Genomic DNA, 27,386 nt, shown 5'->3' with positions numbered 1-27,386 from the left:
CTCCTGATGTCTCTCAGAAAAACGCATGTCAATGCGGGTGGCCAAATGGATAAGTTCTTGCAGGTTTGCAGGAATCTCTCGTGCGGCCAGCACATCCTTGATGCTACTGGATAGGCCTTTTTTAAAGGTCGCGCAGAGAGCCTCGTTATTCCATGATAATTCGGAAGCAAGAGTACGAAATTGGATGGCGTACTCGCCCACTGAAGAATTACCCTGGACCAGGTTCAGCAGGGCAGTCTCGGCAGAAGAAGCTCGGGCTGGTTCCTCGAAGACACTACGGACTTCAGCGAAGAAGGACTGGACTGTGGCTGTGGCAGGATCATTGCGGTCCCAGAGCGGTGTGGCCCAAGACAAGGCCTTTCCTGAAAGAAGGCTCACTACGAACGCCACCTTAGACCGTTCTGTAGGAAACAAGTCCGACAACATCTCCATATGCAGGGAACATTGAGACAGAAATCCACGGCAGAGTCTAGAGTCCCCATCAAATTTGTCCGGCAGGGACAAGCGGAGGCTAGGAGCGGCCACTCGCTGCGGAGGAGGTGCAGGAGCTGGCGGAGGAGATGGTTGCTGCTGTAGCAGAGGCAGAAGTTGCTGTAACGTGGCGGTCAACTGCGACAGCTGCTGTCCTTGTTGGGCAATTTGCTGCGATTGCTGAGCGACCACCGTGGTAAGGTCAGCGAGACTTGGCAGCGGCACCTCAGCGGGATCCATGGCCGGATCTACTGTCACGATTCGGCTTACAGGTAGTGGATCCTCTGTGTCAGCGAGGGATTGGCGTGGACCGTGCTGGTGGACCGGTTCTAAGAGGCTACTGGTGTTCACCAGAGCCCGCCGCAAAGCGGGATGGTCTTGCTGCGGCAGTAGCAACCAGGTCGTATCCACTAGCAACCGCTCAACCTCGCTGACTGCTGAGAAGGCGTGGGACAGGAGGACTAGGCAAAGGCAAGGTCAGACGTAGCAGAAGGTCGGGGCAGGCGGCAAGGTTCGTAGTCAAGATGGATAGCAGGAGTTCAGGTAACACAGGCTTTGGACAACACTAAACGCTTTCACTGGCACAAGGCAACAAGATCCGGCAAGGGAGTGCAGGGGCAGTGAGCAGATATAGCCAGGGAGCAGGTGGAAGCCAATTAAGCTAATTGGGCCAGGCACCAATCATTGGTGCACTGGCCCTTTAAGTCTCAGAGAGCTGGCGCGCGCGCGCCCTAGAGAGCGGAGCTGCGCGCGCCAGCACATGACAGCAGGGGACCGGGACGGGTAAGTGACTTGGGATGCGATTCGTGAGCGGGCGCGTCCCGCTGTGCGAATCGCATCCCCGACGGCCATATCAGTGCAGCGCTCCCGGTCAGCGGGACCGACCGGGGCGCTGCAGGGAGAGAGACGCCGTGAGCGCTCCGGGGAGGAGCAGGGACCCGGAGCGCTAGGTGTAACATATATTAATGTATGCAGAATAACTTTCCAATAGCATGTTATTAAAAAATATGCTTCTTTCTATTTAATTTTCCACTTTGAAAAAATGACCACTAGGGGTCTCCCTACCAGTCCTTTTTTATAGATTTCAGACTCATGCAGGAGTCCTAAATCTCAGACTGCAGCTGGGACACAGACAAGCACAGCACTGCTCCCTGGCAATGAGCAGTGCTGAGTTTGTCTGTGTTCCGGCTGCAGTCTGAGATTTAGGACTCCTGCATGAGTCTGAAATCTATAAAAAAAAGGACTGGTAGGGAGACCCCTAGTGGTCATTTTTTCAAAGTGGAAAATTAAATAGAAAGAAGCATATTTTTTAATAACATGCTATTGGAAAGTTATTCTGCATACATTAATCTATAATATATCAAAAGTTTTTTTTGATAAGAGGTACCCTTTAAACGTCCGTTACAAAATCCCATTCAAGTCTATGCGATTTTTTGATTATCCGTTATGACCCGTTATGGCTTGTCACGAATAACGGACGTTAATTGTGACGGAAGAAAAAACGGCACATGCACTAATTTTTCTTCAGTCACAAGAAACGGGTAAGTTAACGGCCGTTATTTTTAACATTGAAGTCTATGGCAAACGGATGAGCCCTTTATGTCATCGGTTTGCACCTGGTTTATAATATCTGTTATTACTTCTGAGCATGCTCAGAAGAGGTGACATCCGCAGACTCCTGCAGTGCTGAGGGACTACTACTTCTCCCATCATGGAACAGACTTGTTTTCATGATGGAAGTCTGCCGGTAGCTGATGGGGGTTGTAGTACAAAGGATGAGGGACTGATCGCTCCGGATCTCACTTCTGAGACCCGGTTCGATCAGAAGTTATTAAACAGGGGAGCGGGCAGCATGCTGCGCTCTCCTGCGATGTACAATCTTTCATTTTTAAATTCCCCGTCTGAATGGCCGGTACTGAGGATCCATTCGGGGTTCTCTGCGGGGTTTTCAAATAGAAGCACTGCGGTGGGGAAAGCTGGGGGGGGGGGGGGGGGTTTGTTATATATTTGGCCCCCACAGTGCATTTATATATCTTCCCCTCTGCAGCGCAGTTATATGTTACCACCGCAGCGCATATATATGTTCCCCTCCGCAGCGCAGTTATATGTTACCACCGCAGCGCATATATATGTTCCTCCTCGCAGTGCTATCATAAGCCCCCGGCAGCGCTATGAATGAAAAGTGTTCTACAGCAGCGCATTTGGCCGGCGCAATGCGCTGCTGTAGAATACTTTTCATACATAGCGCTGCAGAGGCATTTGATTACAGAAGCGCTGTGCGAGCCAGACATATGGATGTCTGACCCCTGCAGCGCATCTATATACAGATGCCGCTGCAGTACTATAAATGACAAGCGCCGGCCAGATGCGCTGCTGTAGAACACTTTTCATTCATAGTGCTGCCAGGGGCTTATAGCGCTGCGAGGAGGAACATATATATGCGCTGCCGGGGGCTTATAATAGCGCTGCGAGGAGGAATATATATACATGCGCTGCCGGGGGCTTATTATAGCGCTACAAGGAGGAACATATATATATATATATATATATATATATATATATATATATATATGTTCTGCCGGGGGCTTATAATAGCGCTGCGAGGAGGAACATATAAATGCGCTACGGGGGGGGGGGGGAACATGTATAGAAGCGCTGTGGGGGCCAGATATATACCCCCCCCCAGCGATTCTATATATCTTTTCCCACTGCAGCGCTTCTATTTCAAAACAAAACCTGCGGATAACCCTGAATGTACATCGTACATAGCAGGGGAGCACAGCATGCCGCCCGCTCCCCTGTTTAATAACTTCTGATCGCATCGGGTCTCAGAAGTGGGAGATTTTAATGAAAGGGTTGCCCATTTTTGGTATTGTAGTGTGTTTATATCAATAGAGATTTTTTTTAAGTTTTTTTCACCATCGGGGCACTCACCCATAAAAGGGCAACCCCTTCCCCAGACTACCATACACGTATGTTCTTTGCATAGCTGTGTGCTATACTTTATGCACCTGTCACCTTTCATTGAGGCTGAGATAGCCACACTTCTAAGTAGGAGTACCTTTCATGTATTTAGTATGTGTTAACAACCATGCCTAATGATGTAGCCCAGCTCTGTTACATTTAGCTCCATTCAGACATATTGTTTGGCACATGGCACTGCAATAAGAAGTACGGCTATTGTTTCACTTGATTATTTTATGTAACTGAAATCCTTGAGTTGGGTGGGTTTGGCAGCAAGCACACAGATTTCTGCAAGCCCTATTCAGGTAAATGTACATTTCTACACCAAATCTGCCACATGTGAATCCCATTTCAACCTCCATGAATTCCTACCGGGGTTCTTATCATATGTCTAAATCTACTGATCATAGATTATTATGTGGGAAAAATTTTGTCTTCTTCATTGTAATATGAAATACAAAATTAGGGTCCCCACCCTTAGGGTGCTTAGAAGAGTGATGCCCTTAAGTGGAGCGCAGTATATTCACGCCCCCATGTGATTCTGAAGTGCTGAATGGATAACTAGGATCCAAACCATCTCTGTATGTTGCACCCACCTGAAAGACTGTCTGACATATGCCAGCAGTATGCATTTGCCGTTCTGGGTTGTCTTAGAAATGACCTCCATGAATAATTGACAGCACTTCAGCCTGGATCACCATCATCGCACACTAAAAGTTCTTTCTACATGGGCCTTGCTCCAGTAAGCAGCTTCCAGTGCAGATGGTTTCATACAATAGGTGTCCTCTCCACAATGACCCTATATGCCTCCATAGTATAATCTTTGTGGTTATAGAGAGAAGTAATATGAAATAAGAGACATATTTGTAGAGTGTGTTATAGGTCATTCTTGTTAACCGTCTCCACACAATGTGGACCTAGTTTGGTAGATCAGGACTACATTTAGAGGGGAGATTTATTAAAACCTGTGCAGAGGAAATATTGACCGGCTGCCCATAGCAACCAATCAGTTCGCTTCTTTCACAAAAAAAAGCCTCTGAAAAATGAAAGAAGCGATCTGATTGGTTGCTATGGGCAACTGGTCAACGTTTCCTCTGCATATGTTTTGATCTCCTCCTTACAGTTTATGCTGCCCTCATCCTTTAGCGAGTTTGTCTTGATATAGGACTATATGAAAAGCAAGTAAACCCAGGAGGGTGGGCCTCATGTTATATGTAATGGACCCCTGGCTCTCTACTTACAATTGTATGTTTTAAACATGCATCCATAACCCCGTTACAGCGAGATGTGAAGTGCTGACTGAGCACGAGTCATCTATATCCTGTGCCCCCTAATGGAAGAATGATGCACAGCAGGCTTCTCACTAGTTGGCTTTGTTAGCCTCGAAGTAAAATCCTCATGCATGCTTATTTGTTGAAATACTAGACGTATTGACATGACCCTTGGAATAAAAATGTTGTATTGTCTTAATAAAATCTCTACTATAGGATGTATTTTTGCAGATGTAATACAATAACTTAGACTTTACTAATAACGTATCACATTACTTAGACATTTATCTAGAGCAGGGGTACTCAACTATTTTTAGTGAGGGTCCGCTTATCGATGTCTGCAATCCGGTAAGGGGCCGAGCTGAACACTAAGGCCTGGTTCACACCTAGTGGCCTTAGTGCCATGAAGGAAATATGTCAAACTGAATACTGCCACGCACTGTACCCTATAAATATAATACTGCCTCATAATATACCCTCTAAATATAATACTGCCACACACTGTACCCCCTGAATTGTATACTGTCATACTGTACGTTTTGAATATAATACACCACACACTATACCACCTGAATATAATGCTGCCACACATTGTGCCCCTGAGTATAATACTGCCACATGCTGTACTCCTGGTATAGTACTGCCATACACTGTGACCCTAGTATATTACTGCCACATGCTGAGCCCCTGGTATATTACTGCCACACTATGCCCCTGGTATATTACTGCCACACACTATGCCCCTGGTATATTACTGCCACATGCTGTGCCCCTGGTATATTACTGCCACATGCTGTGCCCCTGGTATATTACTGCCACACACTATGCCCCTGGTATATTACTGCCACATGCTGTGCCCCTGGTATATTACTGCCACATGCTGTGCCCCTGGTATATTACTGCCACACACTATGCCCCTGGTATATTACTGCCACATGCTGTGCCCCTGGTATATTACTGCCACATGCTGTGCCCCTGGTATATTACTGCCACACACTATGCCCCTGGTATATTACTGCCACATGATGTGCCCCTGGTATATTACTGCCACACACTATGCCCCTGGTATATTACTGCCACACACTATGCCCCTGGTATATTACTGCCACATGATGTGCCCCTGGTATATTACTGCCACACACTATGTCCCTGGTATATTATTGCCACAAGCTGTGCCCCTGGTATATTACTGCCACATGCTGTGCCCCTGGTATATTACTGCCACACACTATGCCCCTGGTATATTACTGCCACACACTATGCCCCTGGTATATTACTGCCACATGATGTGCCCCTGGTATATTACTGCCACACACTATGTCCCTGGTATATTATTGCCACAAGCTGTGCCCCTGGTATATTACTGCCACATGCTGTGCCCCTGGTATATTACTGCCACACACTATGCCCCTGGTATATTACTGCCACACACTATGCCCCTGGTATATTACTGCCACATGATGTGCCCCTGGTATATTACTGCCACACACTATGCCCCTAGTATATTACTGACACACACTATGCCCCAAATATGATTTTGACAAACACTGTGGCCTGTACCGACTAATTGTACCTCTGTGTCCCTTAAAACAATGAATGATGCCACTGTGCACACAGAATTAATGATGCCACTGTGCCCTGTCAATGAATAATGCCACTGTGCCCATGGAATGAATTATGCCACTGTGCCCACAGAAAGAATGATGCAACTATGCACACAGAAGGAATGATACCATTGTGCCCACTGAAGAAATTATGCCACCGTGCCCTCTCAATGAATTATGCCACTGTGCCCACAGAATGAATGCCACTGTGGCCTGTCAATGAATGATGCCACTGTGCCCACAATGAATGATGCCACTGTGCCCACAATGAATGGTGTCACTGTGTTTACAGAAACGGTGCTTCCACATGAAGCCACTATGACTCTCCAGCTGTTGCAAACTACAGCTCCCATCATGCACAGACAGAAGGTCATGATGGGAGCTATAGTTCTACAACAACTGGAGAGTCACAGGTGGGGGAACACAAATTTTCACCTGAGAATTTTGTCTCTCTGTCCCAGGTCTTGCGCTGCTCTGGCCGCTACTAGTCGTGCAGAGATCCCTTGCTCTGGGCTGTAGCTGTTCATTTGTATGGGTGTCTTAATGATGCATATACTGTAAAGTTGACCATGTTGGTTTTGCATCCTTCTTGTGTTCTTTATGTTGGGTTGGTGCTATATATTGTTAATAGCACCATTACACACCTTTCATCTACACGTCCACTGCTTGGAAGTGTTTATTTGACAAAAATGGATATGACGGGAAAAGAAAAAAAATCAATGTTAACAAATATAGCAGAACAGCCTTTCAGCTATATTAAGAATATATTAAAGAAATGCTACGAGAGGGACGTACAGACTCTCATTAAAGAGAACAATAGTATGGACACATTTTCCAGATTATGCTCTATGGGGAAAAAAGTTTGCAAATTCACTGTCCTCTAGAAGAAAGAAAAATTTATGATCCTAGCCATACCACTGATCTTTTCAATGAAAGTACCGGTAAGTACTTACCGCAAAAATCTATCCCCATGCACCTTTAATTGCTGTTGGTCATTTTTTTGGCCATCCACTTTCTCTTTTTTTCACCCCATGCTCATAAAAATTTAGCTCTGAACGTTGTGAATGGGGAGAGAAGGTGTGTTTTTACCATGCTGCCCTGTGCTGAGCAATGCCACATGCAGAGGAGCGGACAGGCAATGAATAGAATGTGCTGCAACCTCACTGGTTTAGTATATGTATGTTATCTAATAATACAAACATAGATCTAATGGTGCAGTAATCTGCAGATTGAGTATAGTTTTCGGCCAACCGTTATCACATCCAGTTTTCCCAATGTTCACAAATATTTGGCTTAGAAGTGTAAGTTGTACCTGCTGAAAACCCCTAAAGTTTGTTTAGTCTCTGGGAGCAGCATTGGCTTTTTCCATGCAGATGAAACTTAGAAAACTACTGTATGGGAGTTGTTTTGTGTTTGTGTCTTTAGACTTTTTACTTTTGCATTCAGGAGTATTTATGTACCTGGTCTTATGAAGCCTGATATATGAATGTGTATTCTTCTGTAGCCAGAGGCTTATCTACCAGAAAAAATAGGGAGCCTCCTCCTATAAATTTGTGTTTATTGTGGCAAAAGGGAACACCAGGCACACTCTGAACTCCTTGTGGCTATCTGTATAGTACATGGACCTGATTTATATAAATGTTTTCAAACGTTTTGTATAAAATATGTACTTACGGTTTCCCAGAGCCCTAACAGCTACCTAACGAGTTAATAATGGGGACACTGCTTTTGACTCTTGATACATTGTGTCTTTAATGTTCCTCATGCTATTACTAGTATTTTTGACAAGGTTATTATTGTCATGACGCTTCCTGGCGCTTTTGCGCTTTCTGTTCAGATTTATATTGCAATTTCCTTCGCCATTGTTTGTATATTTGTAAAACTTCAATAAAAAATTACTATAAAAAAAAAAAATATATATATATATATATATTTATATATATATATATATACTCTCTCTCTCTCTCTCTTTATATATATATATATATATATATATATATATATATATATATATATATACTATATTAAAGTGAACTGTGTGTTGGAGTGCAAGACTGCCTCTGTATAAAACCCACAGCTTCCCCTCACTGTGCATGAGTGTTCTCCTTATGTCTCATAAGGGATGGTGCCGCAGGGTTTTGGATGTGTGTTTAGTGTTTAGTCAGATTTAAAGTGCGTGTTGTTTATGACAGCAATCCCTCGCCTCCAGGTTCACCGGCCTGTTGAGCTGTGCTCGGTCTATTCTGTATAATTCTCAGCAGCTGTTTGTTTTAGACGGGCCCTTCAGCTTACCGTGACAGCCTGGGGCATGCTCACCTATGCATACAATTGATAGGACTAAATAGCAGAGCTGAATGCCAAAAACCTTTGTGTGTGGGAAATGGAAGATGAAATAGTGCTTTGAATTGCAGCCTTCTTAAAGGGGTACTCCTGTGGAAAACTTTTTTTTTTTTTTTTTTTTTAAATCAACTGGTGCCAAAAAGTTAAACAGAATTGTAAATTACTTCTATTTAAAAATCTTAATCCTTCCAGTACTTATCAGCTGCTGTATAACACAGAGGAAGTTCATTTCTTTTTGAATTTCTTTTCTGTCTGACCATGGTGCTCTCTGCTGACACCTCTGTCCATGTCACTGTTTACAGAACAGGAACAATTTCCCATAGCAAACCTTTCTTGCTCTGGACAGTTCCTGGACAGAGTTGTCAGCAGAGAGCACTGTGGACAGACTGGAAAGAAATTCAAAAATTAAAGAACTTCCTCTGTATTATACCGCAGCTGATAAGTACTGGAAGGATTAATATTTTTTTATAGAAGTAATTTACAAATCTGTTTAACTTTCTGTCACCAGTTAAAAAAAAATTTTTTCCCTCCAGAGTACCCCTTTAACACATAATAGCATACTAGGATATAGCAAGACCATAGTAAGAGAATAATACCTTACCTTATTCAGAATCTGTGGTACATTGGGAACTAAGGGTGCATCCTATTTACCCTACATCAGAAATAGTGTTTTGTTGTAAATAAAATATTATACAGTATAAACGTATTCTTTATTAACAGATAGCTGATGGTTAAGAGAAATAATCGCTCAGGTTCGTATACTTATATGTAGGGCTGCACAATATGGGAAAATGTGCGATTGCAATTATGGGCCTAAATACTGCGATTTCGATATGCGATGCGATATAATAAATAAATGGTGAAATCCCCCCATTTCATGTCCAATCTCCTCCATTTTACAACTATCCACCCATTTTATGGAGACCGCCCATTTCACATCTCCCCATTTAATTTCTATCTCCCCTGTCACATTCTCCACTCATGGTCACATCTTCTCCCATCACTTTTCCCCCTATGTCACATTCCCCTCTCCCCTGTCACATTCTCTCCTGTCACATTCACCCCCTCCCCCTGTCACACTCCCCCTCCCACATTCTCTCCCCCCCATATAACATCTCACCCCCCATATCACATTCTCCCCCATGTCACATTTCCCCCCCCCATATCACATCTCACCCCCAGTCACATTCCCCACATTCTCCCCCCATATCACATTCCCCCTCCCCCTGCCACATTCTCCCCCATGTCACATTCCCCCTCCCCCTGCCACATTCTCCCCCCTGTCACATTCCCCCTCCCCCTGTCACACTCCCCCTCCCACATTCTCTCCCCCCATATCACATCTCACCCCCCATATCACATTCTCCCCCATGTCACATTTCTCCCCATATCACATCTCACCCCCCCAGTAACATTCCCCACATTCTCCCCCCATATCACATTCCCCCTCCCCTGCCACATTCTCTCCCCCCATATCACATGTCACCCCCCATATCACATTCTCCCCCATGTCACATTCCCCCCCCCCATATCACATCTCGCCCCCCCAGTCACATTCCCCACTTTCTCCCCCCCCCCCCCATATCACATTCCCCCTGCCACATTCTCCCCCATTGTCACTGAACAAACACAATTGGCTAACAGGCAATTGCGTAAACTGGATCCTATCATGAACTAACTACACCAACAAAAGAAGATACCAGTATACTGATTTGAATACAAAAATAGTGAATAATCTTTATTCAAGTGCATCATAAAATCATACATAAAATACAAGGTACTATACAGATGAAAGCTACAGAAAGAGGTAGTGATACTAAATCCACAATGGTAAACAGTACAGACGGCAGGAATACAGTCCACAGATGTCAAATTGCAACATGCCCATAGATAGTAAAATTAAATAATGGAACATACATATAATGAGTGTACAGAGCTGGTATATATCCTCAAACGGGCTATGAGTAAAGTGCACGTAACAAATTATATAGCACCTAGCCCTGTTCAGAGGTAAATCAGCAGCATTATATAATAGAAAAGAGGAGAGCATGAAAAACAGCAAAAAGTAACAAATACCTGCCATACACCAATAAGGGAGATCACTACCTGTACCCCAACGCGCGTTTCGCGTATGGGCTTCGTCAGGGGGCGTCTCCCCCATATCACATTCCCCCTCCCCTGCCACATTCTCCCCCATGTCACATTCCCCCTGCCACATTCTCCCCATTCAATCGGTCTGGCTTCAATGAGAATGCCAGCTCCACGTGGCGCAGGATACAAAAGGAATGAAAATCGAGGTAGTTTATTTCCCAAGATGCAACGTGTTTTGCTGCGGAAAGCAGCTTTATCAGGCATCCTGATGAAGCTGTTACTGCCTGCGCTCCGGCCGCACATGTCGGCCATGAGCACATTGTTCATACTCGCGGCGGGGCCGGGATGCGCATCGCGGGACGCGCCCGCATGTGGCAGTCGCCTAGCCCATTACCTGTGTGGTTGAGCTGTATCGGGGGTAGCGACCTGGGAGTCGCCTGCCGCAGCAAATCCATGCTGCCTTGCGGCGGGCTCTGGTGAAGACCAGTGGCACCTTAGACTCCGCTCCCCGATATGGTATGAGTCATCAGCCACACAGGTAGAGGATCCACTACCTGCTCCGGGACATCCACATCCAGGTACGTGACAGCAAGATCCGGCCATGGATCCAACTGGGGTTCCTCTGCCTGACAACTTGGATCTTGCACCTATCGTGGCGCTTCAGTCCCAGCAGTTGGCCCAGCAGGCACAGCAGCTCAACCAGCTAACCGCCATTATGCAGCAGTTGCTTTCTGCTCAGCAGCAACTGCCACAGCCTCCGTCTCCTGCTCCAGTACAACCTCCCGCTGCTTTAGTCTCCTCCGGAACTAAACTCCGTTTGTCGCTTCCAGAGAAATATGAGGGGGATCCCAAGTTCTGTTCTAGTTTTGTGATACAGTGCTCCATGCACATAGAACTCATGGCGGACCAGTTCTCCACGGAACGTGCAAAGGTGGCTTTCGTCATTAGTCTCCTGTCTGGAAGGGCTTTGGCCTGGGCAACCCCGCTGTGGGATCGCAGTGATGTCGTCACTACTAATCTCCAGGCATTCCTGACCGAATTCCTCACTGTCTTTGAGGAACCTGCTCGAGCCTCCTCTGCAGAGACGGCCCTGCTGAATCTTTCTCAGGGCAACTCCACTGTTGGCGAGTATGCCATCCGGTTCCGAACCCTGGCGTTGGAGTTGTCCTGGAATAATGAAGCTCTCTGTGCTACCTTCAAGAGAGGATTATCTAGCCAAATTAAGGATGTCCTCGCGGCCCGGGAATTGCTGTCTACCTTGAATGAACTGATACAATTGGCATCCCGGATAGATATCCGTTTCTCCGAGCGACCTGAGGAACTACGCCAAGAAAGGGATTCTGCACGACCTCGGCGCTTTCCTTGTCTGGCACAAAGTCTTCCACCAACCATCTCTCGCAGTGGAGGCTATGCAGGTGGAACAGTCTCGCTTGACCCAGCAGGAAAGACTCGCCGACGAAGTGAAAATCTTTGTCTTTACTGTGCCAGTGCCAGTGCAGACCACTTCCTTAAGGATTGTCCTCTGCGTCCTCAGCCACAGGGAAAAGCTCGCACCTGGGGTTTGTAGGAGAGGCCGCCCTAGGTGTGAATTCCTCCTCTCCACGTTTCAATTTGACGGTCCAGCTACTTCTTTCCTCCAAAGAGATCATGTCCGTTCTGGCCTTCCTGGACTCTGGCTCTGCGGGAAACTTTATTGACGCCTCCCTGGTGCATAAGTATCGTCTGCCTGTGTCCCGCCTTCAGAAACCCCTGTACATCTCTACGGTAAATGGAGAAAGACTGTACTGTACCGTGCTATACCGCACAGAAATCCTGTCGATGCAGGTCGAGTTTCAGATAAGGAGAACCTGTTTTTCACGTTCTCCCACATTGTACTTCTCCTCTCCTGCTTGGTCTACCTTGGTTGCAGCTCCATGCCCCACAGTTAGATTGGAAAACTGGAGAAGTTCTACGCTGGGGCCCACATTGTAACAGTCACTGTATCCATGTCCGTGTTACTAAGCAGAAACCAACTTCTAGACCCTTGCCTGGACTGCCTTCTTTCCTCCAGGACTTTGCAGACATTTTCAGCGAAAAGCAAGCTTAAATATTGCCTGCACACCGTCCCTACGATTGCCCCATAGATCTCCTGCCCGGCACCACCCCTCCCAGAGGCAGAATTTACCCCTTGTCTGTTCCAGAAACCCAGGCCATGGCAGACTACATCCAAGAAAATCTGCGCAAGGGGTTTATCAGGAAGTCCTCTTCTCCTGCCGGTGCTGGGTTCTTCTTTGTTGAGAAGAAAGATGGTTCCTTGCGACCTTGTATTGATTACCGTGGTTTAAATAAAATTACTGTGAAGAACCGCTATCCACTACCTCTAATCTCGGAATTATTTGATCACCTGAGAGGTGCCAGAATCTTCTCTAAACTTGATCTACGTGGGGCATATAATTTGATTCGCATTCGTAAAGGGGACAAATGGAAGACTGCGTTTAATACCCGTGATGGACATTTCGAGTATCTTGTCATGCCATTTGGACTTTGTAATGCTCCAGCAGTCTTTCAGGAGTTCGTCAACGATCTTTTCCGAGATCTTCTTTACTCCTATGTCGTAGTCTACTTGGACGACATACTCATCTCTTTGCCCAATCCTCAATCTCATCGCTCTCCTCTCCGCCAAGTCTTACATCGTCTCCGTGAAAATCATCTCTATGCCAAATTGGAAAAATGCACTTTTAAAAGACCAGTCTTTCTTACTTGGGCTATATTGTTACAAGTGAAGGTCTCCAAATGGATCCCGACAAGTTGTCTGCAGTTTTGGACTGGCCTCTACCGTCTGACCCACCTACCTACCTTCCTTGGTTTTGCCAACTACTATCGGCAATTTATACCTCAATACTCCACTCTGGTACCTCCCATCGTCTCCCTAACCAAAAAGACGGCTAATCCTAGGGTTTGGACACCAGAGGCTGAAGAAGCTTTTAAACAGTTGAAGTCCACCTTTGCCTCTGCTCCTGTTTTATCCAGACCCGATCCTTGCAAGCCATTCTTCTTGGAAGTGGATGCTCAGTAGGTGCTGGGGCAGTCTTAACACAAAAGTCTACCAAAGGGAGAACTTTAACCTGTGGATTTTTTTCTAAAACCTTCTCCCCTGCTGAGAGAAACTATACTGTCGGAGATCGCGAGCTCCTAGCCATCAAGCTGGCCTTAGAAGAGTGGCGTCACCTCCTGAAAGGTTCTGTACATCCCATCACAATTTATTCTGACCACAAGAATCTACTTTATCTTCAGTCAGCCCATCGTCTCAACCCACGACAGGCCCGATGGTCATTATTTTTCTCCAGGTTCAACTTCTTCATCTACTTCCGTCCTGCAGAAAAGAATGTCCGAGCTGACACTCTCTCCAGGTCTTCAGATGTGCACGATGGTGAAATCCTTCCACAGCATATTATCCCGCCAGAGCGTCTCATTTTCTCAGCACCAGCAAGTGTCCAACAGCTTCCTCCTGGAAAAACTTAAGTATCACCTTGTATGAAACTCCGAGTCTTGAAATGGGGACATTCTTCTCTTTTGGCCGGCCATCCAGGTGTTTGTAAGACCCTACAGCTCATCTCAAGACATTACTGGTGGCCTACTTTGAAAAAGGATGTCGTTGATTTTGTTCGGTCCTGCTCAATCTGTGCCCTATCCAAGCCAGCAGGTCTGCTTCTGCCCTTACCGGTTCTTGAGCTTCCTTGGTCTGATATTGCCATGGATTTCATTACAGACCTTCCATCTTCCCAAGGAAATACTGTCATATGGGTGGTAGTAGATCGATTTTCTAAGATGGCTCATTTTGTACCGAAACCTGGCCTCCCATCAGCTCCACAACTTGCCAAGCTTTTTCTTCATCATATCTTTCGTTTGCATGGACTCCCTTCCCATATTGTTTCCGACCGAGGGGTTCAGTTTGTCTCTAAATTCTGGCGGGCCCTATGTTCACGTCTACAAATCAAGTTGGATTTCTCCTCAGCACACCATCCCCAATCCAATGGACAGGTCGAGAGGGTGAATCAGGTGTTGGGAGACTATCTACGCCATTTTATCTCTGCGCGTCAAGATTACTGGGTCGATCTGCTACCATGGGCTGAATTCTCCTACAACCACAATAATTCCGATTCCTCAGGTGCTTCTCCCTTCTATGTGGTCTATGGACTTCACCACCGTCCTCCTCATCCATTGTCTTCTTCCTCTGGAGTTCCTGCCATTGATGAACAAGTACGGAATTTTTCTTCCATCTGGCGTAAAACACGTCTTTCACTTCTACAGGCTACTGCTCATATGAAAGTTCAGGCAGACAAGAAGAGACGTCCTCCTCCTGAATATTCTCCTGGTGTCAAAGTCTGGCTATCTACTAAATATATCCGCTTTAAGATACCCAGTTATAAACTAGGTCCTCGTTATGTGGGTCCCTATAAAGTCAAGAAACGGCTCAATCCTGTGGCTTATTCCCTCCATCTTCCCTCCTCTCTCCGGATCTCGAACTCCTTCCATGCTTCTCTCCTACAACCAGCCATCTTCAACCGTTTCTCTCCAAGGGACCTCTCTCCTGCCCCAATCTCCGGAACCTCTGATGTGTATGTTGTAAAGGAAATCTTGGATCCTAAGTCCATCAGAGGAAAATGCTTTTTTCTGATTGATTAGGTAGGTTTCGGACTGGAGGAGAGGTCTTGGGAGCCGCAGGAAAATATTCTGGACAAAGATCTTCTCAAGAAATTCCTGTGCCGCAAAAGGAGGGGGAGACCAAAAGGGGGGGGGGGTACTGTTACTGCCTGCGCTCCGGCTGCACATGTCGGCCATGAGCGCATTGTTCCTACTCCCGGCGAGGGCCGGGATGCGCATCGCGGGACGTGCACGTATGCGAATCCTGGCCCGTCACTCACCCAGTACTGTTGCCGCTTCCGCTCCTGTGTCTCGGCCCTTTCGCGCACGCCCCCGTCTCCTAGGGCACGCGCGCACGACGGAGCTCTGAGATTTAAAGGGCCAGTATGCCCTTAATTACTGTATGCACCTGACACTAACTAATAAAGTCCCTGCACCTCCCACACTTCCCTGCCGGATCTTCAGTGCACTTTGCCTAAGAGAAAGGGTTCCCATTGCCTGTTTTGCCTACCCATGTTACCAGACTTACTTGCTACGTTTTTTGACTACAAACTTTTGCCGCCTGCCTTGACCTTCTGCTACATTGACTACGCCTCTGTCTCATCCTCCTGTAGCTCGCCTAGCCCAGTACCTGTGTGGTCGAGCCGTATCGGGGGGTAGCGATCTGGGTGTCGGCTGCCGCAGCAAATCCATCCTGCCTTGCGGTGGGCTCTGGTGAAGACCAGTGGCACCTTAGACTCAGCTCCCCAATACGGTCCGAGTCATCAGCCACACAGGTAGAGGATCCACTACCTGCTCCGTGACATCCACATCCAGGTATGTGACAGAAGCTGCTTTCCCGCAACGAAACGCGGTGCATCTTGGGAAATAAACTACCTCGATTTTATCTGATCTCCATTCCTTTTGTATCCTGCACCACGTGGAGTCGGCATTCTCCTTGAAGCCAGACCGATTGAATACCTTGTCTAGCCAGAGTGCTGCGGATACACTACCTCTTGATGCGCTTACCATTGTTGTGTATGACATTACACAACTAAATATGGTGAGCTGCTGTCTTATTTCATTTTTATACTGATTATCTCTCTTTTATCACACCAAGAAGCGCTCTCCCTTTTCTCTCCTTTAGAACATTCTCCCCATATCACATTCCCACCTCCTTGTCACATCCCCCCCCCCCCCAGTCACATATGGAATAAGAAGTGTTATACTATTCTTATGGAAATATAGTTGCAATAAATAGGTAGGAAAAGGGGGGAAAGGCATATAAAAAATTTATAATATCATACTGCTGGTACATATAATAAATGTTTGATAGATTATGTAAACATGGATAAATTGTATATAAAAAATATGAATATGAATATGTACATACATGTAGATATTGAATGTGCTATACATGGGGGGGGGGAATTTAATAATAATGATGTGCAATAAAATACACATAAAAAGTGTACTTAGTCCTCCCTGATGGGGTTAAATGTAAGGAAAGGGGTAATGAGGAATTGGATAATGTCATAGTGAAATTGTATTCATATTGGATGTGTGCACATGTTAAAACTAACCGAATCTCATATTTCTGTAATTTATAGAAGTACCAGACTGACAAGTGGACTAGGTCGCAGGGACCGTCCTGGTGTCGATAACACGACCAGGCTCAGGACGGGCCATGCAGCCGAGCCCCACATGTCTATCTCATAAGAATCCACACAACTCTAATTCTGCGTTTAGTCCTCTCGGTTCCAAACTGCCAAATTTATAGATTTTTCTCGCTTCTGCTCTAGACATCTGTAACAAGTAATCTCCACCTCTCCAATTCTTCCTGACTGACTGAATTGCTGTAAAGATGAGGCCGGACGGGATCTGAGTTATGGTAAGTGTGGAAGTGTGCTGATAAGAGATGTTTATCATTGCTTTTTTTACATTGTAAATGTGTTCTGCGAATCTGGTTTTTAGCTGTCGTTATGTTCTCCCAATATACTGTTTGTGACACGTGAATGTTAATATATAAATTACTCCCAAAACCTTAACAATCTCCAAAGAAAAAAATCCAAAAATTAGATAGATATGATTTTGTTCAAGACAAGACACAACCACAAACCAATGACAACTCCATACATTTAATTCTACCTTTCTATCAAGATTACAAAAAACTGAAACAAATATGCAACAAAAAAACTGGCACTTACTACAGCAAGATATAATATTTAGGTACATTGTTACCAAACACACCACCCATCATGTTTACCAAAGCTCCCAATTTTGGCATCCAAGTTACCCCAACCATTCGCAATAGACAAGAAAATAGATCAGGCATGTTGTTATCCACAAAGGGTTTTTTCCAATGTGGCCTTTGTTCATGTTGCAAAACCACCAAATTCCCATTAAAGACAGAAAAAAATCATATCTACATCTAATGCTTTTCAGTGGGAGATAAAACAATTATAAATGTGCAACTCAAGGGGAGTAATTTATATATTAACATTCATGTGTCACAAACAGTATATTGGGAGAACGTAACGCCAGCTAAAAACCAGAATCGCAGAACACATTTACAATGTAAAAAAAAGTAATGATAAACATCCAGATCTGTCCGGCCTCATCTTGGAGAATTGGAGAGGTGGAGATGACTTGTTACAGATGTCTAGAGCAGAAGCAAGAAAAATCTATGAATTTGGGAGTTTGGAACCGAAAGGACTAAACGCAGAAATAGAGTTGTTTGGATTCTTATGAGATAGACATGTGGGGCTCGGCTGCACGGCCCTTCCTTAGATTTATCCCCATCAGGGAGGAAGGACTACCGTATATCCCGGCGCATAAGACGACTTTTTAACCCCGAATTTTCTTTTGAAAAGTCGGGGGTCGTCTTATACACCGGGTATTGAGGTCCGGTATAGGAATATCTATGATTATCTGCCCAGGCCGGCTCCCGTGTGTGGCTGCAGGCAGGGGCCGGCCAGAGCAAGTAAAAACTAATACTGTATACTAAAAACCAGGGTGCCTCCAGCTGTTGTGAAACTACAACTCCCAGCACGGCAAAGGCTGTCCGGGCATGCTGGGAGTTGTAGTTTTACAACAGCTGGAGGCCCCCTGGTTTTTAGTATACAGTATTAGTTTTTACTTGCTCTGGCCGGCCCCCGCCTGAAGCCACACACGGGAGCCGGCCTGGGCAGATAATCATAGGTATTCCTATGCTGGACATCCCTGTGTCCCGAAAAATCTTTTCGGGACATAAGGATGTCCGCCGGTCACTTACCATTCCCCGGTGTCCTCCTTCGGTCCTCCTGCGGTCCGGTCCTCCGTCTATATGGTTGTACGCACGGGACGTCAGTGATGTCACGTGCCTACAACCATAGAGGCAGAGGAGCGCAGGACCAGGAGGACGCGCGCCGACCGGGGCCTGGTGAGTGACCGGCCGTGCTCTTAAGTGATCCGGTCACCGCTCCCCGGTCCCGGCACCTACTGCTATGGTCCATAGGCCATAGCAGTAGATGGTGACCTGGGCCGGAGGAGCGGTGATCGGAACACTGTGGGGGCAGACCAGTACAGACATACAGCCTGCAGCCATACACTGTATATGGCTGGAAGCTGTATGTCTGTTGGGGGGAGCTGCCAATCTAATGTGGGGGGAGCTGTCTACTATTGTGGGGGAACTGCTGACCTAATGTGGGGGGAGCTGCCTACAAATGTGGGGGGAGCTGCCTACAAATGTGGTGGGAGCTGCTTACAAATGTGGGGGGAGCTGCCTACAAATGTGGTGGGAGCTGCTTACAAATGTGGTGGGAGCTGCCTACAAATGTGGGGGGAGCTGCCTACTATTGTGGGGGAAATGCTGACCTAATGTGGGGGAATTGCCTACAAATGTGGGGGGAGCTGCCTACTATTGTGGGGGAACTGCTGACCTAATGTGGGGGGAGCTGCCTATAAATGTGGGGGGAGCTGCCTACAAATGTGGGGGGAGCTGCCTACAAATGTGGGGGGAGCTGCCTACTATTGTGGGGGGAGCTGCCTACTATTGTGGGGGAAGCTGCCTACTATTGTGGGGGAACTGCTGACCTAATGTGGGGGGAGCTGCCTACAAATGTGGGGGGAGCTGCCTACAAATGTGGGGGAGCTGCCTACTAATCTGGGGTAACTGCTGACCTAATGTGGGGTAACTCCCGACCTATTGTGGGGGAGCTGCCTACTATTGTGGGGGAACTATACTGCCTACCTAATATGGGGGAACATGATGCCTACCTAATGTGGGGGGAACTACAAGGTACCGTACATTGTGGTAGGAGGGGTAGTCTTATATGGCGAGTATATCCCAAATCTATATTTTAACTGTAAAAGTTGGGGGTCATCTTATACGCCAAGTCGTCATATACGCCGGCATATATGGTAAGTATACTTTTTATGCGTATTTTAATGCACATCATCATTATTAAATTTTTTCTTCCATGTATAGCTCACATATATAGCACATTCAATATCTACATGTATGTACATCCAAAACCATAGGAAAGGCAGCACAACCTCTGTAGTAATATCAAATAGGTAGGGGGGGGGGGGGGGAAGCGAAGTCCCAGTCGCAGACCTTGTCCATCAGTATAGCATGTATAGAAACAGCTGCACACCCAAACTGCGTATGGTGAAGAATAAATAGAGCTTTATTGGCCCATGTTTACAGTGCAACATTTCAATGGTTTGTAAACATGGGCCAATAAAGCTCTGTTTATTCTTCACCATACGCAGTTTGGGTGTGCTGCTGTTTCTATACATGCTACATGTATGTACATATTCCTATTTATATTTTTTATATACAATTTATCCATGTTTACATAATCTATCAAACATTATTATACGCACCAGCAGTATATTATACATTTTTTATATTCCTTTTCCCCCTTTTCCTACCTATTTATTGCAACTAATGATGTTCTATTTCCATAAGAATAGTATAACACTTCTTATTACACAAGAATAGTATAGTACTCCCACCATTTACAGTCATATGAATTATGTTCAAAACCTATTTACAATTCTGTTTAATTATATTGCATTCATCCTTATCAAGACTTTTCAACAATACAGGCCATACATAACATCACTATCACACTCCTCATTATTACACAGTTCATCTATACATTTATTCTATTTATATATATATATATATATATATATATATACATATATATATACATTCTTTATTAAACATTCAGTACATACATTAGCACAAGTGTATTTTTTAAATATACTTATCCCTATTTTATTTTCATCCTATTAACAATTATGTTTTATTTATTGATACAATGTTTATTCATTATAATATGCATACAACGTTTCCACACTTTCTCTTTTCCCCTCTTCCCTTTTCTGTCCAATGATTATGTAGACTTTAGTTTGAATTCTACTACCAGGTGTGGTTCAGGTAATTCAGTCTGATGTTCACCTGAAACCTATCTGACGTAATGAACCATCAGTTATAAAATGCCATAACTTTCCCAGGCATTTTACTTACACAACTACTTGTAGCAGCAATTGAAAAAGGGGACCTGGCTCCCCAAAATGCGTCTAGATATTATACTATATGCACCTATACCCCAATTTTGGCGAAACCAGAGGATCCGCACTACTGTAACTACTATTGCGAATCCAGAAGCAGAGCGTGCGCTCTACGAACATTATCCATCTTGCCGGCCAGCAAACTGAAATATAACGTGCCCCGCAGCGATTATCTCTTCATCTGATATCGGTACCACCGGTAAGAGGCACAAGGTGCCAACCCCTTATCCCATTTGGGCCCTTTTATATGATAATCCCATAGCGAACTTGTCCGGCATCTATCCTTAACCCCCACCCCACTAAAGAAAATATACGCACTAGCCCTGTGCCATCAGGGTAGAGTTGGCAGCAAATAGGGGCACCAAATCAGGGCTCATACTGAACACTTGCCAGTCACATTCACAGTCCACATCACGGCACCACCCGAGCCATCACCATAAGGAACAACTTACGAACTGTATTGTGAATAACTTTACCCTGCATTGCGGAAAAGACATAATCTTGTTGCCTCATTGTCATATTACGCCAATTACAACGAAAAGATTATAAAGCTATTGCAAATGCTTGCCAAGTAGGGGAACAGTATTTTCCAATGGTGCATATGAATGTTTTGTATTTTTCATTATTATTTATTTTTTTTAAACATGCTATCCGTCTGATGCAAGGGCCCTGCAGAAGACACTTTAGCATATAATACTATATTTTCTATTAACATTGTATAATACATTTATTTATTGGACATATCCCTATATCTCTTTCTTCTTCCCTTCTATCATTCTTAGCCTAGTAGGACTGTTTCGGTATTTAGTTTTTCTTGCCTTATTTAAAGCACATGAAGATTGTAAGCTCTTATGGACAGAACCCTGGGCCTAGTTTATATTTTTAGTTTGTTACTCTGTCTGATTTTCTTTTTACATCTCCCTTTTCAAGTATATTCCAGGTGTCTAGTGTTAGTGATTCATCACAGAGTTGGCGTTATTTACATTTATATAGGTTCTCTCTTTCTTATTTTTTTTCTCTTTGCTGGAGCATAGAAGAACACAGCCCTTCGATATTTGTCCATAAGGACTTTACACTAGTAAGACATAGATGAGAAACGGTGAAATTAGTAGAGTCCCCTTTACATTCATCCTATAGCCAAGAAATAAACAGTTTTAGGGTGGGGTCACATGTGCCGTATTTTGCTGCATATTTGCTGCTGCGTATTTTCCTACCTATTGAAGTCAATGAGTAGGAAAATACAGCGCGTGTGACCCTACCCTCAGCTGGACACTTGTTCTGATGACTGTCCAGTAATCAGCACCCCAGCTACCTTGGAATGTAAGAGGATGGGGGGGGGGGGGGAACTAGCCTCTAAACAACCTTAAAAGGAGTAAACAATTTTGAGTTATCAAAACCTGCTAACAGCCCTACACAGATACAGATATCTGATGGTATGGTTATAGAGTTTGCGTGACCAGGAGAAATGCTATTTAATCTCCAACTTACTGCCACAGCAAACATCCAGAAGGTGGGCTTTTCTTGTTAGAGCATGGAGCTCCATGTATTTGGGTTTTCTTGACCCCTCTCCTTAGCTATGACTGACAGCTCTAGTGACCAATCAGGAGACTGCTCAAACTATCAATCAAAGTAGAGAGGAGGGGCTGAGAAGCTGTCAAGACAGGTATTTCATTCAGGGCAGCTTAGGAGAAGGAAAGCATCTGGAACATTATCATTCCACTCCTCAACCCAACCACTGCATAGGGCTGACCGCAGTTTTGATAGCTCAGAACTGTTGGTGGTCTCCTTTCAGCGGTTTTCCCAAAAAGGACCCTCATTAACAGGGGCATAGCTAGAAACCACAGGGCCCTATGCTAAAAAATTGTCCTGACCCCCAGGACTGGGACCAAAAATAGGCCTGAGCATTTTAAAATAAGCAGCCCATTTTTTTTGCTGGGGTTCCTACTGCTGGGACCCCCACCAATCACCTTGGTTAAAGTGTCTATCCAGCTCATGCAAAGCTACAACTCCCATCATACCTGGACAGCCTCAGGGAGTTGTAGTTTTGTAACATCTGGTGATCCACAGATTGTGGTGCAGCTCTGATGGAAGAGTCAGGATAAAACACAATGATACAATGACCTGAGTGACATCTTCCGGGTGTCTTTCCTTTTCCTTTTTTCTTCATCTGGTACATACCGCCGTGACTTCTTCTAGCTACATCTTCCTCTGCAGATTCTGATGCCCAGACTCATTGGCTCCTCATTTTGTCAGCAGATCCTCTGTTTGAAGACAATAATGATTATAACACTGCCACACACTGAACTTCCTAATTATAATACTGCTGCACACTGTACCCTCTGAATAAAATGCTGCCACACACTATACCCCCTGAATGTAATACTGCTACACACTGTACCCTCTGAGTATTATACTGTCACACACTGTACCCCCTGAATATCATACTATCACACTGAAAACTTTGAATATAACCCTGACACACACTGTGCCCATAATAATAATTATACAATTGAACACTATTGCACAGTTCAGCTGAATCCCACCCCTGCACTGTCTTCCTCCTCCCGACCCATCTGTCCTCCTTCACTCTTCCCCCGGCTCTTCTGTTAGACCCCCCCCCCCCCCCCCCAGACCACTAAGTCCTCAAGTTTTGTGTGGCCCTAGGCTTACCTGTGCCCCATGGCCCCCCTGGCCCCCACCTTTCCGCATTGATGTACAGTAAATTTATGGATATACAATCTGTTCCAAATTATTGTGCAAATTATATTTAATCCCTGCCTGCTACAGAAGCCTGTGGGGTCCAGCTATATCACTGGATCACACAGGCTGTAGTGTCTGCAGCTCAACAGGTCATACTGTGATGCAATACAAATGTATTGCAGCATAGTATAACCTGCAAAAAATGAAATGTATACTCTGTATACTACAGAGGAAATTATTTTCTTTTTGAAACACAGTGCTCTCTACTGACCTCTCTGTCCATTTTAGGAACTGTCCAGAGCAGCATATGTTTGCTATGGGGATTTTCTCCTACTCTGGACAGTTCTTAAAATGGACATAGATGTCAGCAGAGAGCACTGTGCTCGTGATTAAGCAGAGAGAGAGAGCACTGTGGTCTGTGTTCCAAAAAGAAAATAATTTCCTCTGTAGTATTCAGCAGCTAATAAGTACTGGAAGGATTAAGATTTTTTTATACAAGTAATTTACAAATCTGTTTAACTTTCTGGCACCAGTTGATTTAAAAAAAAATCTTGAATTGTTGATAACATGAGAATTATGCTGACTGTTATTTACATCAATTATGTAGGTAAATGAGAAAAATAACATTTGTATAATAATTTGGAACGGGATGTATGTATGTGTATGAAAGATTTCTATATGACTGATGTATGATAGATGTGTGTGTATATATGATAGATAAATTATACATACACATATTTATTGTACACACATCTGTCATACACACATCATTCATACCCCCCCCCCCCCCAATCGCCTGTCTAGCCCAAATCTTGGCTCCTAACCTTTTTTTCGCTGTCCCCTATATTCATAACAAATTTGTGCCCCAATATTCTGTGCCACCATATATACTGTGCCCCTATAGCCTGTGCCATTTGTATATACTGTGCCTCATATATTATATCCGGTGACCTGTTAAACTATATGGGGGCACAGTATACATGGTGGCTCTAAAACAGGATTCCTGTGTCAGTGCCATCTTACTGTGCACCCATATATACTTTACCACCTTACACTGTGCACCATGAATCACATTGCACCGATCCACACTGAAACGCGTCTCTGCCCTCTTTCCTCTCAGTCCTGACTGACTCTGACCTTGTTTACTAACTCAGACCAGCATCCTCTGCACTGCTCCACTGCACTCCAGTCAGGCAAGGGATGTCACTTGCTGCTGCTTTGCTCTATTGGTCACATGACAGCTTTATCACAGAACATTGAGCAGCGATGTCCCTAACGTGACATGCACACGTCAGTCAGGAGCAGAAGCTAATTCACCCTCCTTCGGAAGTTTCCTCTGTGTCATCATGACTCATGATGCGCAGAGCCCTGCTGCTGCCTGTCGCCACCAGTCCACCACAGATGGCAGTTAAAGGGGTACTCCGCCCCTAGACATCTTATCCCCTATCTGATCATGGGGGGCCGCCGCTGGGGACCCCCACGATCTCTCCTGCTGCACCCCCGTTGTTCAGCTGCATGGAGCGAAGACAAAAACATATGAAGCCTACCTCTGTGTAGACTAAAATATATTGTGGAAAGAGCCCAACCAACTACAGTCATGGCCGTAAATGTTGGCGGCACCCCTGAAATTTTTCTAGAAAATGAAGTATTTATCACCGAAAAGGATTGCAGTAACATATTTTGCTATACACATGTTTATTCCCTTTGTGTGTATTGGAACTTAACCAACAAAGGAAGGAAAAAAAGCAAATTGGACATAATGTCACACCAAACTCCAAAAATGGGCTGGACAAAATGATTGGCACCCTTAACTTAATTTTTGGTTGCACACCCTTTGGAAAAAAAATTACTTAAATCAGTCGCTTTCTATAACCATCAATAAGCTTCTTACACCTCTCAGCTGGAATGTTGGACCACTCTTTCTTTGCAAACTGCTCCAGGTCTCTCTTATTGGAAGGGCGCCTTTTCCCAACAGTAATTTTAAGATCTCTCCAGAGGTGTTCAATGGGATTTAGATCTGGACTCATTGCTGCCACTTCAGATCTCTCCATCGCTTTGTTGCCATCCATTTCACGGTGATTTTGACAATGTTTGGGGTCATTGTCCTGCTGGAAGACCCAAGATCTCAGACGCAAACTCTTTCTGACACGGGGCTGTACAGTGCGACCCAAAATCCATTGGTAATCCTCAGATTTCATGATGCCTTGCACACATTCAAGGCACATAGTGCCAGAGGCAGCAAAACAACCCCAAAACATGATTGAACCTCCACCATATTTCACTGTATGTACTGTGTTCTTTTCTTTGTAGGCCTCGTTCCATTTTCGGTAAACAATAGAATGATGTGCTTTACCAAAAAGCTCTATCTTGGTCTCATCTGTCCACAAGACGTTTTCCCAGAAGAATTTTAGATTACTCAAGTTTATTTTGGCAAAATGTAGTCTTGCTTTTTTATGTCTCTGTGTCAGCAGTGGGGTTCTCCTGGATCTACTGCCATAGCGTTTAATTTCATTTAAATGTCGACGGATAGTTCGCGCTGACACTAATGTTCCTTGAGCCTGCAGGACAGCTTGAATATCTTTGGAACATGTTTGGGGCAGCTTATCCAACATCCGGACTATCCTGCATTGAAACCTTTCATCAATTTTTCTCTTCCGTCCACGGAGATTAGCTACAGTGCCATGGGAGATTGTACACAGTGAGCAACATTATCAAGAAGTTTGGCACTGTAGCTAAAGGCATATCTAGATCTCTGGAGATGGACTTGTAACCTTCAGAGTGTTGATATTTTTGCACAATTTTTGTTCTCAAGTCCTCAGACAGTTCTCTTCTACTCTTTCTGTTGTCCATGGTTAGTGTGGCACACACAGTCTTTGCATTGTGTGTCTAAGTGGACTTCTCTCCATTTTATCTGATTTTAGGTGTGATTTTTATATTGCCCACACCTGTTACTTGCCCCAGTTGAGTTTAAAGAAGCATCACATGCTTGAAACAATCTTATTTTTCCACAATTTTGAAAGGGTGCCAATAATTTTGTCCAGACCATTTTTGGAGTTTGGTGACATAATGTCCAATTTGCTTTTTTTTCCTCCCTTTTTTGGTTTAGTTCCAATACACACGAAGGGAATAAACATGCGTATAGCAAAACATGTGTTACTGTAATCCTTCAGAGGTGCCAACATTTACGGCCATGATTGTATGTTTTTATTTTACAATTAAATATAACAACCTCTTCAAGAATGCCAGGTCAGCCAGCAAGTGCTCATTCACACTATGGAATCTCTGCCTTTATAGGACAAATTTGCAATGCGCCATCTTCATAGAGGGCAATGCATTTCCATGCAAATTCCACTGAATGATTGAACGTCAGAATGTCCACTGCAGAAATTCTGTAGTGTGAATGGTGCAGCAGATTTCCATTGAAAAGAATGGTAGGCTGCCACACCATATTTTCTGAAGTGGAACTCCGCTCAGGAAAAACGTAGTATAAATGGGCCTTTAGGAGAGCAGTTAAAGGGAACCTGTCATCACTTTTATGCTGCCTGAACACAAGTCATGAGTGTGGTCCCCAGCAGCTTTTCCCTGCCCTACCGGCCTTGATTGGTAAATCTCTCCCAATAAATCTCTCCCAAGCCATACAAAGAGATCTATTAGTCAAGGCTGGCTGAGTAAGTATAGCTGCCAGGGACCATCCCCCCATGACTTGGGGATCAGGCAGCAATAAAGTGATGACAAGTTCCTTTTAAAACATTTTTACCAGAGAAAGTCATGTACGAGC

At 44.8% G+C, this 27,386-nt stretch overlaps 1 protein-coding gene and 1 long non-coding RNA gene across 6 annotated transcripts in view; one reads left to right on the top strand and one right to left on the bottom strand.

Moving 5' to 3' along the window:
• The window catches only part of LOC130276915 (uncharacterized), a 73,336-nt gene extending 61,110 nt beyond the window's left edge, over window positions 1–12,226 (bottom strand). Inside the window, exons 1-2 of the long non-coding RNA XR_008845295.1 lie at window positions 11,296–12,226; window positions 9,252–9,302 (exon numbers count right to left, since the gene is read on the bottom strand). This is a non-coding gene — a long non-coding RNA (uncharacterized LOC130276915). The remainder of the gene's footprint in view (window positions 1–9,251; window positions 9,303–11,295) is intronic.
• Window positions 1–27,386, top strand: part of TSPAN4 (tetraspanin 4) — a 719,066-nt gene that overhangs the window by 649,415 nt on the left and 42,265 nt on the right. The gene's annotated exons all lie outside the window — the stretch shown is intronic.

This window comes from Hyla sarda, chromosome 6 (assembly GCF_029499605.1).
Source record: "Hyla sarda isolate aHylSar1 chromosome 6, aHylSar1.hap1, whole genome shotgun sequence".
Lineage (NCBI taxonomy): Eukaryota > Metazoa > Chordata > Amphibia > Anura > Hylidae > Hyla > Hyla sarda.
Note: the sequence above shows the minus strand (reverse complement) of the source record. Positions and strands in the feature narration are given on the sequence as shown.